At 35.5% G+C, this 17,945-nt stretch overlaps 1 protein-coding gene and 1 long non-coding RNA gene across 4 annotated transcripts in view; both read left to right on the top strand.

The window, feature by feature from the left end:
- The window catches only part of LOC144455605 (uncharacterized), a 33,246-nt gene extending 29,340 nt beyond the window's left edge, over positions 1-3,906 (top strand). The window contains exons 2-3 of the long non-coding RNA XR_013484328.1: positions 18-82; positions 1,350-3,906. This is a non-coding gene — a long non-coding RNA (uncharacterized LOC144455605). The remainder of the gene's footprint in view (positions 1-17; positions 83-1,349) is intronic.
- The window catches only part of MYT1L (myelin transcription factor 1 like), a 685,202-nt gene that overhangs the window by 147,452 nt on the left and 519,805 nt on the right, over positions 1-17,945 (top strand). The gene's annotated exons all lie outside the window — the stretch shown is intronic.

The raw sequence follows: 17,945 nt of genomic DNA, 5'->3' as shown, positions 1-17,945 counted from the left end.
GCTTGTTCACTTCACAGGTACTCTTCAAAGAAAGTATTGCCTTACACTTAACAAGTGGGTCATACCTGAAAAATATTATGAGGTGAGGTTTACATTTTCAGTGGAGTCATAGGATTTAGAGTTGGGAGTGACTTTAAATATCATTTAATCTGAGGGTTATTAACCTGGGATCTGTTGTCCAGGGATAGCTTTGAATGGATCTGTGAACTTCTGTGGGGAAAAAGACAGATCATTAGGTAGATAGATAGATAAATAATAGATAGATAGATAGATAGATAGATAGATAGATAGATAGATATCTTTATTTTCACTAAGTCCTAAATTGAACATTTCCTTCAGTTATTGAAAAACATCATTCTGAAAAGGGGTCCATACTGCCAAAAGGGTCTATGACACAAAAGATCTAATCTAATCCAACCCCCTCATTTGACATAAGAGGAAACTATGACCCAGGAGTGTGGGGTGAGATGACTTTCCCATATTCTTCCATCTAGCAAGTAGCACACAGCCAGTATTCAAATTTATGCCCTCTGACCTTAAATACAGTGTTCTTTCTACAATTCATTTAAAGGGACTGGGGTTGGGGAAAGAGAGGGAGCATTACTGAGGGCCTGTTTTGGAATGTTCTTTGTTCTTTTATAGAGGATGGTGAATTGGCTAAAATGGGATAAATGGGATATGGAAAGTGTGTAACTTGAAATTTGAGAGGACTAATTGGAAGAACACTACTGTCAGAAAGGTGGAGTACAAGATCATAGATTTAAAGCTTAAAGAGACCTAAGAGGTCATAGAATCCATTCCCTTCATTTTAGTGATAATAAAGCTGAGTTAGAGAAAAGTTAAGTGACTTGTCCAAGATCACACAGAGCCAAGATACAAACCTGTCTCCACTGATTCCAAATTCATGCTGTTTCTCCCAGCCTTCTTTCAACTGCATAGTGAATAAGACATTTAGGAGGGCTCATCATTAGTTAAAGAATATGTACTGAAATAAGCAAAGTATTGAAAACAGACATCTATTACTTTTGAAAATTGTATTTTTAGCTAGATTTCAGGTATTCAGTTCTCCCCACCATCAACTTTTCCTTCTAAAAATATTTTTAAATCTTCAACAGTGGCTCTCCCACCTTCCACCCCACCACTCATCTAATCATTTAGTCCCTGTTTCTTTTCTTATGGGGCTAAGCTGGTTTCCTCATTTTTGCAGTTCATCAATACAAAACTGATTTGAAGCTGAGCTGTATAATAATAAGCCTTTCAGCAGCCAGGCTTGACACTTGCCTTGTAATTAAGGCCTGATGGTTGTGTTGATGGCAAATGAAAGAAAATGGCTTTGTTCTCAATTCCAGAGGCTTGATTGCTGGTTCTCATTCTCACCTGAATTCGACCCATTCTGCATTGTGCACATGATTGCTGGAGTGTGAGTAATTGCGGCCCTGGCAGATGACATTTTCATGAAGCACACTCTGTACTGCTCCAGAGGGAATTTACAGAATTTATAGCTGGGGAAGCTCATCAAACATGGATTTAGGAAATGCCTGTGTGAAAAGTGGGAGCCTACAACCAAATATCAGAGCTTTGCTTTTGACATTTGCCTTTACATAAAGGACTACTGCCTGCAACCTGTTTTACCTTCTGTTTACAGTCCTTCTGGAGTCTGGATTTTGTGATTATGAATCGATATTTAAGTTCACTTAGGTCAGATTTTAGTAATAGCTTTTCTTTGATTTCTCTGTTACCCAAAAGTAGACTATCAGAAGCAAATAAAGATGGAGAATAGGGGGAGGAAAAGAGCTTTTTTTCTCTCTTCCAGCATACCTTGTTTTGTGCAGTGGATGTATTCTTGAAAGTTGGACAGAAGTCCTAGGATTGATCATAGAATCTGGCGTTTGGAGGGATTTGAGGGATCCTCTAGTCCATCCACCCCACCCCCAGGCCCAGAGACTTTCTTTGAATTTTTTTTCAAAACATATTTTAATATTCTAATGTAACTCACCATTTGGTTATGTGTATATATATATACAAAAATATTTAGTTAAAATTAAAATTACTTTTGGTGTGGGAGAGAACTTTCTTTTCCTTATCCAGTTAATAACTTTTATTTATGCATTTTTATCAGAATCATTTCCCAATATACACTGTGACAATTGAAGTATCCTTGTTATCCAAGAAAAAACTGAATGAAACCTAGTTGACAAAGCAACCAAATTAGATCATATTCTAGATTCAGGACTAAATGTCACTTACCTCTTTACATTGAGAAGAGAGTATGTTTTCTCCTTTCTTCTCTGGAACAAAGGTAGGTCCTTGAAATCAGAACAGAGCCATAATTTGTGTTGGGGGTTTTTTGGTTATATTTACATTATTGTAATCATTGTGTATAATGTTGCCTTGGTTCTATTATCTTTACATCAAGTCATACAAGTCTTCCCAATTAAAGGAACACCATAGTGGATTCTTCTGTCCTGTGAATTATTTTCCTATTCTGGGTTTTACTAAAGCAGAGTCCACCTGCAATATGAGTGCCCTCATAAACTATTTGCTCATGTATTATTACCCTTATCAACACCTAGGGATTGGAAATATAAAAGTCATCTCAACCAAGTTAATTTCTCTGTATTTGTGAAACTGATGATTTTCAGTAATCCTATTTACTAGTCAGTTCATTTAGGAAGACTCATGTAACAATTACTTTGACTCCAAGGTTTCTTAAGTAAACACTTAAAAGACATAGATTAAAAACCATAGGATTTGTAGTTTGCCAGGAAAATAAATATGAGATTTTGCAAATACTTATTATACTTACTTGATTTTATTTTGAAAATATATAAAGCTTAAAATTTCAAGCAACATTTAATCTTATAAAATAAATTAATTTTGAATTGAAATTCACTCAAAGTTTATATTTTTTCAAAAGTCTTTTTAAAGAATTTTAAAGAGAATAATATTAAAATATGATCTTTAACATTTTTAGCTGAAAATATGTGTAATCCATATAAGAAGATGCAGTCTAGTATGACATGTATGTAATCATTTTCACATAGAACACCGCCAAAAGAACATCTGATCTTAATTTCATTTTTTGTCCTTGTATCCTCAGTGTCTAGTAAATGTTTATTGATTGATTGTTCAACAGAGAATAAAAGAGATCTAAGACATTGATATGGAAACGACCACAGAGGCCATTTAGTTCAATCATTTCATTTTACAGATAAGGCAGATGAGGCCCAGAGAAGTTAAGCAGCTTACTCACAGTTATCCAGGTCGTAAGCATCAACAGCAGAATCTGAACCCAAGTTCACTGACAATGGAAACACTATCCTTTCCACTGTGATATTCTGCCTTCTAATTTGTAGGATGATTATTCTGAGGACTCCTAATATTTTTCACAGTAGACCATAATTCATTGTCAGACAGATTATTTCTTAGATTATATCAAAATGCAGCATGAAGCAGCGAAAAGACCACAATCCTTGGAATCAGAAGATTTGGTCAGGTTCAAGTCCTGACCCCTCTACTCACTGTGTGACCAAGGGAATGCCTATCTCTTTGTGTCTCTGGTCCCTTTTCTAGAAAATGTGGATAAGAATACTTGAAACTAGTATTGTTGTGAAGAATGGTATGTGTACCACAAAGCATATGTAAATGTGAGTTCTTATTGTTTCCAAAAAGGATTTATTATATTTTAACTACTATAAGACCAGTGGATTCATCCTCTACCCAGGACGTTATCATGGTAATGTTTTGCATATTGGCTACTTTTGCTTCATTTAGACTGATTCATATAATCTAGAACCTTTTTAAAAAATAGAATGAGATCTTAAATTTTTTTTCTTGTTTGAAGTATTGTGGCATTTTAGGGTTAATTGTGGGAGTTTTGCTACTATTTGTCCAATAAAAACATTCTTTAAAACTATTCATATTTTACCCTGTGGGTAAATGTCTTCCTTTTTACATGCAGGGATTATTGAAGTGACTTGACTAAGTTTTGGGGTTTTTTTTGGGGGGGTGGATTCACTGATTAGCCTGTAGGAGATAACAGCTAAAGCATTTTTCACGTGTCTGAAATGTTATTGTTGTTATTTGTGAGTAATACTAATTAATTTAACTAAATGGTTTAAATATTTGAGGTTGTTCATTTATCTGTGAGTTCAGCATTGGTCTAATCCTTTGGGTAGGACCCACTTCAGCTTTGCTTCATTGAAGTCATAGATCTGTTTATCAATACTAATAAGAGCAAGAGAGAGAAGATCAATTTAACTACAGCCACTGTTACTAATTTATGACACTGTCTTCCTGATACTTGAGGGTGGGAACAGAGACCTTAAATATTCCTTCATAGATTTTTATAAGAAGCATCTATTTTTAACCAATTTTTCATTGTAGATTTTTATTGAGAAAGAGGAAAGTATAATGCACCAGCCTTGGAATTCAGAGAGAAGGGTTCAATCATTAGAAAGTCATATAATCTCTCTTAGTCTCAGTTTCCTTGTATGTAGGATGAGGGGAAAGTGCTTAGTAAATATTAAAGTGCTACAAGAGTATGAGTTATTAATGTTATACATATATTTGTAAATATATGATAGATATAAAATGTATTAGTTGTTGAGCTATTGGACTGTTAAAGAAATTAATCATGTTCCAAATACATATAGATCCAAGAGCATTTTAATTTCCTCTAATACCCCTAAGGAACAGCAAAGGGTGGAAGTCTACAGAATTGAAGTTTCATTCTAAGCTGAGTCTTCAAAAATTGCTATTTTATAGAGAACTTAGTTTGATGTACATACCATGACAGTGCTAGGGAATCAGCTATAAACTTAAAATTGTTATAAGTTCCTAAGATTTGCTGTGTTACATCATATCATCTGTTTATCAAAATTTCTAACATATCTGTCAGTGGACAATATCTGCAGCTTTGTAAGGTGACAAAAAGCTAAGGTACCTAGCAAGATGCATCTGGCACTGTTCAGCATGGGAAGGCCTGTAGTAAGTAGCATGGCATCTGTTACCCCTAGATGTAGTTACAAATATGAAGAATACATTTATCTGCTGATCTAAATAACTTATCATGTACTAGCAATATAGTAACCCTATAAAAAACACCCACCAATGTGACGTAAGCCACAAAATACAAGAAATATGACAATTTTTAATTAATAACAGTTAAATAATATATGTATGCACATATACTATATATTCATATATATTATATAATATATGTAAGATGGTATGTACGTATATATATACACATATACATATATACATACATGCACCTATATAATGGAGAAAAGTGTTCTTTTCTAGAAAGAACCCTGGATTTAGAATCAAAAGACCAGGGGTTGGCTCTAGGCTCTGAAAATGACTCACTAAATCACCTTGGCAAGTCTCTCATCCTCTCTGAAATTGATTTCCTTATCAGTAAAATGAGGAGATGGGGTAGGAAGGGACTATAGAGATCATGTAATCCCAAACCCTGTTCACCTGCTTTTATGAATTTAGAAAAGTCATTTTTCCTTTTGGGTCTCAGTTTTCTTTATCTAATTAGGGGTTGGGTAGAGTGGAACATAGACTAGATGATCTCTAAAGCTCCTTTCAGCTCTATCTCCTATGGTCCTATATTTCAGTATATGTAGGATATTACATTAAAAAGCAGCCCCATTCCCATTTATATTCAATCCCCTAGTTACTAATATTTTAGAAAGAAAAGAAACACCTTCTGGAAGGAGGCATATGGCATCATAAACTAATACAATGCACACCAGGACCATTAGAGAATAAAGTTTTTAGGGTCTGATATTCCAGTGTTGCAGACCACACTCTCCTATTGATTGCACTGGTGGGATTATTGGGGTGTGGGAATAGCAGGGGGATGAAATGGAAAATCTCATCTTGTCTAGAGAACTTGATAGTTCTTACCCACCACTGAGCAAGCCTATGTGTACAGCCAGATATGTGGCTTGCTTGTAGGCAGTGAAGGTCATATCTCAGTGGGGTACCATCTGCAGGTGTAGTTTTGTGTGGGAGGCTCAAGCACTTGTCAAGTTGTCAAGAACTTGGTCTTCTTTTGTATCTCAGGACTGTGCTGTTCCTGACACCGAAGTGGAACAACAAAGGAGGAGGGGTAAAATGGTAAAGTGTGCGTCTAATGATTTGCATTTCCATAACACTTTACACTTTCCAAAGCACTTTCCTCACAATAACCTGGGAAGTAGGTAGGAAAAGTGTTATTTATTGATGAGGCAACTTAGGCTCAGAGATAGGGAGTGACTTAGCCAAGGTCACACAAGGACAAATAAGCAACAGAGAAGGGATTTCAATCTAGGTATTCCAGTGTCAAGTGCAGGTCTCTAACAGCTAGACTGTGCTGATTTGTGTCTGCCAAAAGTATTTTGCCTGGCTCTTTCTCAGTGAATGAAATCTTGATTTTCAAGCATGTTTTTATAACATTAACTTTGCTTCCTAAACCAGAGACTAGAACAAAGAAAAGCATACAAACTCCATGAAAAAAAAAGTAAATTCTGTCCATATTCTCTTCCAATTCTTATTGTTAAGCATATAGATTTTGAACATAGTTGTACGCAATTTTTACGTTATTCATTCATCATTGTGAAAGATTTTTAAGGGTCTATTATGTGCACAACATTATAGGCAGTGGGGGAGATGAAAAGAAAGATAACACAGGAACCATATCCTAAAGAATTTATAGCCTAATAAGGAATATAAGACATCTTCAAATATTAATTATAAGATAAAATATGATACTTTCATAAGAGAGAGACATATACTTGTGGAGTTACAAAGAGGGAGAGATCACTTTGAGCTGGAGTGATCAGGGAAGATTTTGTGGAGAGGATGACATTTGAGTCAGGCTTTGAATGAGGACAAGGATTTAAACTGGTGAAGATGGGGGTCTGGGTGGATAGGGAAGAGAATGTTTTGTTTTATTACTTAAGAGTTCAAGGATCTCTGATTTCATGCATGTGGAAACTACCAGTATGGAAACTTCTTAGAAAATCACAGCCCATCTATTCGTTTAATCATCTTAGAGAGTTGTCTGAGGGCCAAGGCAGGTAAATAATGTGCCCAGGGTTACAACAGCTTGTGTCAGAAGCAGGATTCAAACCTAGTACTTCCTTACTCCACAAGCAACTTTCTATTCACTATACTATTCTGCCTCTCTAAGTGCCTTTTTTTTAACAGCACTATTTCCTATTAAAAATTTAATGTATTAACATAGATATATACATATCATGTAAATATCACATTTAAAATCATTGCAGTATTTGTGCATATATATATATGTTAATATCATTGAAGTAGTCTGTGGATTAACACATCGTATTTTGATTATTCACCTATGAGACATTTCAGTTATTTCTAATGTCAATTTTTAATTGTTTTCTACTATTTATTATCAAAAATTCTATTCTGTATCTTTTTGTAGATTTTTTTTGTTAAAGTTGTTTTTCAGAATTGGAATTACTGGATCAAAGGGTATTAAGGAATAGACTATTACAAAAGTAGAATTTTCTTAACCTAGATTGGTCATACAGAGAAGGATTCACCAGCACTTGACTATGGGATTTTCTTTTCACCTATTGGGACCCTAACAACAGGACAAGAGCAGGGAGTAACACAATTGATTTGTGGCCAGAACTTCAAGTGAGAGCCCCAAGATCTGTCAAAAAAAAAAAAGGCAGTGGATCCACATTTCCCTGAGTTGTTAGAGCCCCGATAAGTGCACCTTTCACATAGGATTATAGAATCTTAGGATGAGAGATATGTAATAGAGTTGGAAGTAATCTCCATCTAGTCAAACCCCCTCATTTTACATGAGTTTGAAAGGTATTAGTCATGGTCACTGCTAAATTCCAAAGTGTTAGTTACATATGATTTGAGGGAAAACATTGGAAATGACCCAGTCTAACATCTTATAGGGCTGCTTGATGTCCAGGAAATTTTGTGAAGACTGAACAATACAATGCTGGTTTTGTACCTACTTCTTTGTGGCAGAGGGATGTGGGACAAGTAGGACTTAATATTGCGTACATTTTCAGATGCAATCATCCTATCAGATGTTTGTACTACTGGTTTTTGTCACGTGGAAGGATTCAAATGGGAAGAGTGAGGGCTTTCCCCCAGAAATGACCATGATATAAAGACAAGGGTTAAATCATATGTTTAAAAGATCATGCCTTTTTCTAGTAATATTAATAGCTCCCATTTCTATAATGCTTTATGTTTGATAAAGTCCTTTCTTCAAAACACTGGTGAAATAAATAGTCTTAAGTATTGTTATCCACATTTTACAAATAAGGAAAATAAACAACAGAGTTGAGGTATGCAAAATGTTTTTGCAAGGATTAGAGCACAATACAAATATTAGGGTTTAGTTTTATTGGGTTTTTTTGTTGCTGTTATAACAACAACCTCAAACATAGTAGTAGCTAGCATTTTGATAGCGATTTAAGATTTGCAAAATGCTTCACAAATATCGCTTTCTTTGATACAACCATCCTGTGAGGTAGGTGCTATCATTATCTACATTTTATGAATGAGGACACTAAAGCACACAGAAATTAAATGACTTACCTAAGATAACATGGCTAGTAAGAATCTGAGGTCACATTTGAACTCATGTCTTCCTGACTCCAAGCCCAGCACCACTAGCTGTCCATTAGATCATAGATATGGTTACAGAGCTAAGATTAACATAAATTTTCAACTACACTAGTTAAGTAGCTTAAAAAAAAACATTTTTTTCAATTCTGCTATTCTGCTGTCCTTGCTAGAACAGCAGGCAAAAATAATATCACACATGGCATAGTGGAAAGAGCACTGAATTCCAAGTCAGAAGAACTTGGATTGTGCAGAGTCCCAGAATGGTGATTGCAAACCCAGGGTCTTGTGATTTCAAATCCAGCATTCTTTGTACTACATCACATGGAGTTTTGTTTTTGTTGTTGCTGTTGTTTGTGTTGGATTGGGATAGTGTTGATAATTCCCAGTAGGACCAGACAATATTATTTAGTGACCAGTTATTATTATTAATTACCTTTTTGCTGACTTGACCAGTGCTATACAGCTAGCATTTGTAAGAGGCTGTACTTGAACCCAGGCCTTCCTGTTTCCCAGGGGAGCTTTCTATATGCTATGATATGATATTTTACTCTGTATAAAATAAATACAAGTAAAGGCATGAAGGGAAAAAAAGTACTGAGACTTCTGGAAGGGTGGAAGAACAAATTGGAGGAGGGGAGTTAGGTGATTCAAAGAGGCCTTCTAGAGAAAGTGGTGTCAAAGTAAGGCTTTGAAGGTTAGAAATGATTTCATGGAATCACTGAGTCAGAATTAGAAGGCACCTCAGAAATCATCAAACCCTATAAAGCCAAAATACTTTTTATAACTTCCTTAATGAGTGGTCATCTAGTCTCTGCTGGAACAGTTCCAGTGATAGAGGAACATAGCTCCTCCTGAGACAGCCCTTTCCATTCTCTGACAGCTTTATTAGTGAGGGAGGGCTTCCATACACTAAACTGAAATTCGCCTTCCTGTAACTTCTACCCTTTTAGCTCTTCCCTGTGGGTACAAAGGGAATGACTATAATCCCTTTTCTCTTGACAGGGTCTTAAATATTTAAAGATAATGAGTATGCCCAACCCCTTTTCTTCTTCTCCTCCTTCCAAAGTCTCACCTTCACCAGACTAAACATCCCCAGCTCCTTCAATTAATTATTCAATGACGTGGCTTCTGGCCCTTTCACTATATTGGATGAGCCTCCTCTGAACACAGTGAGGCTTATCAAATGGCCTTTCTAGAATGGATACCCAATATTCTATGTGATTTGACTGGGACGGCACTAGACGCTCACTAATTCTGAGCACTATGCCTCTAATAATGTAGCCCAAAGTTGCATTATTAGATTCTTTGCATTGTTGACTCATTTTGAACTTGCAATACCTCAAAACCCTGAGAAGCCTTATTGATATGAACTGTCTTTTAGTCATGCCTCACGCCTCTTGTAGTTAAGCAGGGTAATACTTTTCTTTAGCCTTAAGTGTAGGCCTTTACATTTTTCCTTATTGGATTGTATCTTATTAGATTTGGACCATTGCTCTAACATATCCCCCCCCCCTTTATCTGTGTGTCTGTCTCTCTTCATATATATATATATACACAAACACACACACACACACATATACACACACATATACATACACATGCATATATATGTGTGTGTGTGTGTGTGTGTGTGTGTGCATTCATGTATACATATGCATATATATGAAACCTTTTTTTTTCATTCACAATGCTTTCTATCCCACCCAAGTTTGAATAATTGGTAAATTTGACAATTGTACTCTCTGAACTTCCATTCAAGTTATTTATAAAAATATTGAACAAAACAAGGCTAATAACAGATACCTGGGCCACATCCGTAGAGACTTCTTCTCTGGTGGACATAGGTCTGTTAAAAATATCCACTCTTCGGTTCTGGTCATTTATACAATTCCAAATTCACCAAGCTATACTCTCATTTTTAGAATTTTTTTTAATCCACTCCCCTCCACACACATACGTACAGACATTACAGAAGATGAAGATGAAGCATTTTCTTGATCTGACAGTCTAGTAACCCTGTTCAAAAAGGTAAACCTGATATGATTTAGTCTTAATGAATTCCTTTTAGCCCACAGTTATCACCATTTCCCTTTTTAGTTGCCCCAAGCCATCATTTTAATAAGCAATCCATTCTAGATTTCAAAGAAACCATGTCAAATTCACAATTCTAGAGCTATATAGAATCCCTTTCTTCCCATTTCTGAATATTGGGACCACATTTGACAGTCTAGAGAAATTCCTGTGTTACTTTTACTATTCTCAACATTTTCTCCAAGATCCTTACCAATATTTCAGCAATCACATCTGCAAATTCCTTCATTACCCTTGAAAAGATTATAGGTTTGTAGCTTTAGAGCTGGAAGTCCTTAGAAGTCATTCAGGCCAGCCACCTCATTTTATAGATGAGAAAACTGAGTCCCAAAAGTGTAAGTGACTTGTCCATTGTCACACAGGTAATAAATGAGAGAGATTCCAGCTGAGGTCCTGTGGCTCCAAGCTCAGCACTCTCTCTACTGTACCACATTTCCTCAAATGACTTGAATTTATTCATGACAGCTAAGTGTTCTTTTACTGACTTCAGGGAAATCTTACACTTTGATTTCCTGTTAACAATTTTTTCTTGAGGAAAATTGTGAAGTAGAAGAGCTGGTCTCTTTGGCATCCTTTCACCACATCTTTAGTCCCTCTGTTTTTTTGGGAGGCTCCTATTCTCTAGAGACCTATATTCCACCCCTTCCTTCAGACCTTGCTCTCAGGAAGATAATGGCTCATCCCCACTTCCCACCCCCACTCCCAATGTCACTGACAGTAGTTTAAAAGCTATTCATCCCAGTATTGTTTGCATTTTAACAAGGTAATCCTAAATATGGAAAATCTTTCAAGATCCAAAGAATGAATCAGTGACAGAGAACTTTCAATCACCATAAGTGGTGGTGAAGGACATTTTGAATAAGTTTATTCTGTTTAGTGATCCTGTTTCTATACTCTGAAGGTCTTGCCCTGATATTAAGCACTACATGTAAATTCTCACTCTGAGAGCTCTGAGTAATAATAGGAATAACAAGTATTTAGGGGTTTGGGGCCATGATCATTTTTATTCCTAATTTAAGGTATATATGACATTTGCTAGGTTGGGGGGTAGTAACAGGGAATCAAAATAGGAGATCAAATTTTATTCAGAGAAGTTACACACCTTAATTAACATATCACCTGGGAACAAGCACCCAATGCATGTTTATTGACTAGAATCAAGGACAGAAAGGAAGCCACTGAGCACTGAATTTGGTAGCTGCTGTAAAACTATATATATATATATATATATATATGTATGTATGTATGTGTATATATGTATGTGTGTATGTATGTGTGTATATGTGTGTATGTATATATATGTATATGTATGTGTGTGTATATATCTAGATCTGGATCTAGATCTAGGTATATGAATGGAACCCAGAGTCTAGACCCCAGGGAATTAAGTTCAGGGACCTGAGTTCAAATCCAGCCTCAGACACATGATACTTACTGTGTGACCCTAGGCAAATCACTTAATCCTGATTGCCTCACCAAGAAAAAAAAAACTGGAAGGGATTTTATTTGTCACCTAATGTAATTCCATTGTTTCACAGATTAATTTACTGAGACCCAGTGAAAGGAAGTGAGTTGCCCAAGGTCACACAGGTAGTCAATGGCAAGAATTAGGATTGTATCCTAGCTTCTGTGATTCCAAAACCAGTGCTCTTTGCCTTATACATCACTACTGTACTCTGGGGGCCTCAGTGTCCTTATCTATAAAATGGAGAGGTTGGACAAGATGACCAATAAGTTCCCTTCCATCCTTTAAACTCTCAATCTGTAATGATATCACTATTATTATCAATCTTTATATCTTGCAATTAACATTTGAGACTTTCATTTAAGTGAAATTGATAACATAAGAAGTTTTGAAAGGGTTCATTAAACTCCTACCCCAATGCCTCATCAGGGTGTAGAGTTGTGTCTCTGTTCTCAGAGGCATTTAGCAGAACCTACAAGGTTCCAGATGAATTTCCACAATGTATTGGGAAAGCATTTTTTAATGTATACAATAAAATAACATAAAATATAAAATAAATATAATAATAATATAATAATATATAATTATAATAAGAAATATAAATAATACAAAATAATAAATATATTTATTTAATAATACATATGAATGACAAATATATTTATTTAATACTAAATATAAAATAAACAAGACAATGAAGAACAATTCATAATACTTCCTTTCACTCGATGTAATGTGGACAAAGCCTAAAACAAATGGTCTCAGATTAGGAATGGATTTGGTATTGCAGTTCCTAAAAGTCCCTAGGGAGTGAAAGAGGCAGGTTGAAGATTTGTGGCAGCCTCTGTGTCAAGAATAGGCCAGCAGCAGCAGCTAGGTGGCTTAGTGGATAGAGCACCAGCAAATTCTGCCTCAAACACTCAGATGCTTACTAACTAGCTATGTGACCCTGGGCAAGTCACTTAACCCCATTGCTTGGCTAAAAAAAAAAAAGAATAGGCCAGCAGTTCTGATTCCAGCAATATGGGCCAGAGACAAAGTCTTAAATGAGATATTGTTGAAAGTAATGACTCTAACTCTTTACTCTGTCCTGGTGAGACCATAACAGTTCAGTTCTGGACACCACACTTTGGGAAGGACTTTGATGAGCTGGAAAGTGTATAGAAGAGGATGAAGAAGATAGTAAATGGTTCTGAGATCATGAAGTTTGATGACTGTTTAAAGGAATCAAAAGTGTTTAGTCTGGAAAAGAGATGACTAAGGGGTATAAGATAGCCATCTCCAAGAGTCTAATTATGGTCTCATTGAGGGTGTAGAGTTGTGTCTCTGTTCTAAGAGGCATTGAACAGAACTTACAAGGGTCCAGATGAATTTCCACAATGTATTGGGAAAGCAGACCTTACTTGCTATGCTACAGTGGTACACACCTTCAATGTATTATCATAGTTTCTGGCATGTTAACTGGAAAGCTAGAAATACTTTAAACATAGGCCCAGTTGGTTTTCAGAAGAAAAAATCCAAGCTATTAATAGTCATATGAAAAATGCTACAAATTATTAATTGTTGTTATTGTCATTGTTGTTGTCGAGTCATTTCAGTCATGTCTGACTGTGACTCCATTTAGAGTTTTCTTAGCAAAAATACTGTGGCATGGCATTTCCTTCTCCAACTCATTTTACAGATGAGAAATTGAATCAAACAGGGTCACATAGCTAGTAAGTGTCTCAGGCAAGATTTGAACTCAGGAACATAGTTTTCCTCACTTCATGCCTGGCACTCCATCCGCTGTGCCACCTAGCTGCCGTACTAGAGAATTAGAGAAATGAAAATTAAAGTAACTGAGGTTTTACCTCACACTCATCAGTTTGACAAAGTTTATTAAAAAAAGGAAAATGATAAATGCTGGAGGAACTGTGAGAAAATAAATTTCTTTAATGTACTTTTGGCAGATCTGTGAACCAGTCTAGCAATTCTAGAAAGCAATTTTTTACTGTGCCCAAAAACTTTTAAACTGTGTGTACCCTTTGATCCAGTGATACCACCACTAGGTTTCTTCCTCCAAAGAGATCAAAGAAAGAGGAAAAGCATCCATATGTATAGCAGAACTTTTTTGTAATGGCAAAGAATTACAGAAGTATTGAACAAGATTGTGATTGAATACCATTGTGCTGTAAGAAATAATGAGAGGATGGTTTCACCAAAACCAGAGAAGACTTGTAGAAATCGATGAAAAGAAAAGTAATCAAGACCAAGAAGGCAATTTATACAACAATAGCAATATGGTAAAGACAATGTACTTTGAGTGACTTAGGAATTACACACAACCCCAGAAGACTCATGATCAAACAGGCTACCCACATCCTGATGAAAGTGATAGACTCAGAGTACAGACTGAGAATATTTTTTTCGACATGAACAGTGTGAGAATATGCCTTCTTTGACTATTTTTGAATGTATACAATGAGTGGAAAGAAGAGAAGACAGATATTCATTTGAAAATTTAATTAAGTAAAATAAATATAGACATAATAATGGACTACATATCTATTAGAAATGCTCGTCACCAGAAGTTTGGCCAATTCATAATATGTTTTTCTACCTACATGTCAACTCATGGAACCATCTACCAAAGCATAAAGGGTCTATCATCTGTGTTGATGGAAGATGTATCCACATCATTGAAACCATAGATTCTTGAAGTACTAAAGAAAACTCTACAAATATAGGCTTTAAAGTAAATAGTATAAATTAATGAGACAATTACTTCCCTTGTGTCCTTATTCCAAACTCTAGAGTAAATTTTTAAGAATAATATGGAAATTCTATGAAGAAAACAATAGCAAAATATAGCTGCATAGAGCTATAATTTAGGCTTCAGCAATCAATTGAAGTCAGAATTTCTGAGTTAGAAAGCACTTTAGAGCCCATTTAATTCAACTCATAGCTGACCAAGAATCCCCACAATAAAATACTCAATAAATGGTCATTTTGCCTTTACATGATGAGACCTAGAGAAGGCAAACTACTACCTTCCAAGTCAACCCATTCTATTTTTCAGAAATTCTAATTGTTAGGAATTGTTTTCTTCCTCTTAGTCCCTTTACATTGAGGGAAAATCTGCCTATCTTCAATTTTGTCTTTTTTTCTTTTGCTTATAATTCTATCCTCTAGGCCCAAGCAAAATAAAACAAAACTTGATTTCACAGGTTCTTGGAGTCAGATATCTTAACTTGTCAAGTCTAGGCCACCTGCCTCATTTTGTAATTTTGAAGTTGATTTTTAAACCCAAATGTGAGACTCTATATTTATCTCTATTTCAATCCATCTTATAGATAAATTTTATTTTTAACTTCACCTTATAGATGAAATAGTTGGCAGTAGACACATGCCGAAATAAAGTTCTTGGGTGTTTTATTGGGTTGAGTTGGCACAATGATCAAAGTGAACCTATTACTTGAATTATCTGTCATAGTTGTTTCATTTCAAGGTATCTTGATTCTGATCCTCCTCCCTTAAAATAACCTATTAAGACAATCATTGAATTAGAAACTTAAAGCCATAAAGACATGAATTCAAGCCCTACCTGCAAAGCATATTGGCTGTGAAAATTTGAGTCACTAACACACAGTGCTGTAGGCAACTCTCTAACACTAAAAGTATAGAGAAGGGGCCAACCTGAATTGGTAGAGAGAATTTACTTACCCAGAAATTACTTATACCAACAAAATCATAGGTTCACTCTCTATCCCTATCTCATTTTTATGATACTTTGTGACCATCTGAAATAATACAGTTAAGTAGATTTTTCCTTGAAGCTGATTTACTGTTAATTTTAAAAATACGCAAGCAAGTTAAAAAGTTATTAGTAGATGACTTAATACTTTACATTTTCATGATGCTTACAAACTTATAAATTACTTCACCCCAAGAAATGTGGCAAAAATGGTGCAAGTATTATTGTCCTCATAGAGAAAGAAACTAAAAGTCAGAGAGATTAAATTATTTACCCATCATCACAAGGCAAAGTATCTGGGACTCACCAAGGCTTTCTGATTCCTAATTGTGGTCCCTTTCATTATTCATAAAGCTTTCTTATTTGTAAATTCAGCTATTATTATCATTCTAACAGATGTTCCACTTAGAATAGGTGATCCCAAAGAAAAAATCACAGGTGACATCACAAGATATTGTAAACAGTGTGTGTTATTTGTTTAGAGGAATGTTAGTCTACTGTGAGCTGGAGTGATTTGGGAAACTTTCATGGAGATTTGGGGACTTGATACAAAGAATCACATGGAATTTGGAAAAGTGGAAAGAAATTTCATGTGAAGGAAAACTTGTGAGCAAAACAACAAAAGTGAGTAAAATCAAGAAATCTTGGAAGGTACATTTAGGGAAGGTCAGTTTGGCTAGAGAAGAGATTTCAGGTTGTAGAGTATTGGGAGGTAAAGATAAAAACAAACTTGGTGGCAGATGATGGAAGTCATGGGATTACAAGATTTCCAAGGAAAAGAGAACTTAGAAATAATTTAGTACAACTCCTTATTTTACAGATGAGAAAACTAAAACTCAAAGATGTGAAATGATTTTCTCAAGGCCATAGAGGTAAACAGACTTGAATTTTTTGGTCCAAAGCTATTGCTTTCTCTACTGTATCTATCATGGTGCACTTGAATAGGAGATTAAGGAATTTATCCTGATGGTTACTGTTATTTCTTAAAAAGGAGAGTGATAAAATGAAAGATATAAAATTAAAAATTGATTTAGTAGTATTATGTAAAATGGATTAGAGACTAACAAAAGACAGGAAGACATGTTAAGAAGTGATCTCAATACCCTTGATGAGACCTGAGGATGACTTGACTGATTGGTGTTGAGGGGAATAGGAAAAAATGAGTTTAGTGTAACCTTACTTGATTCAGCCCTACCTGCTGATTTTAGAAGCTGTGCTCCAAGAGAAGAATCAACTGAATAAGTTGGTAGGAATGGGGTCAGTAAGATTCAATTCAATTCAGTTCAGTTCAACAGATGTTAATTAGAGGCTTACTCTTAAGGCCTAATTATTTTGAGGCCACTACAGTAGAGAAAGCCACAGTTCCTGGCCCCGAGGAGCTTATTGCCTTATCAGAGAGAAGACATGTCCACGAATAACTGTAACACAAATTGGAATGATATAGAACACATAGAAATAAACCACTGGGAAATTCAAGGAGAGAGATCAATTCTGGAATATCAGGGAAAACTGTATGAATGATGTGGTTCTTGATTGGAGACTTTAAAAAAAGACGAGTTTAATTAACTTTGATACTTCAATAGAGATATGCTACACATGTAGTCTTTTAAAGATAATTACAAATAGCATGTGGGACCAAGTGGATGTGGGGCCAGAACTTATCATTTGTTTGCCAGTGGCGTATACACTAAGGTCATGGCCTCAAAGGTTCAAAGTTCATATTTACAACCAATCCCACATGATATGTGGTCTCCATTTAATGCCCATGAAATGTAAAGTGCCAAATCAAAAATTCTGTCCCTTTTTGCAACTTTAGTCTTTACCACTGACAGGTCTGCTAGTGGGTTAATACTTATATGTACCCTGGAAATAAAAGTATGCCTTTGTCATTTCAATGAATTATACATTTCTCAGGTTTCTTGAAAATAAATTTCATGATGGCCTTTTAGAAATGCCTCCCATCTTTCCAAATGAGCAGAGGAAGCATACTATTTCTTAACACATTCTGACCTCTTTTGGCCACTGGTTAGTGAG

This window comes from Phascolarctos cinereus, unplaced genomic scaffold (genome assembly GCF_003287225.1).
Source record: "Phascolarctos cinereus isolate Bilbo 61053 unplaced genomic scaffold, phaCin_HiC Scaffold_2;HRSCAF=192, whole genome shotgun sequence".
Classification (NCBI taxonomy): Eukaryota; Metazoa; Chordata; class Mammalia; order Diprotodontia; family Phascolarctidae; genus Phascolarctos; species Phascolarctos cinereus.
The sequence above is the reverse complement of the archived record's forward strand: the minus strand, read 5'-3'. Positions and strand labels throughout refer to the sequence as shown.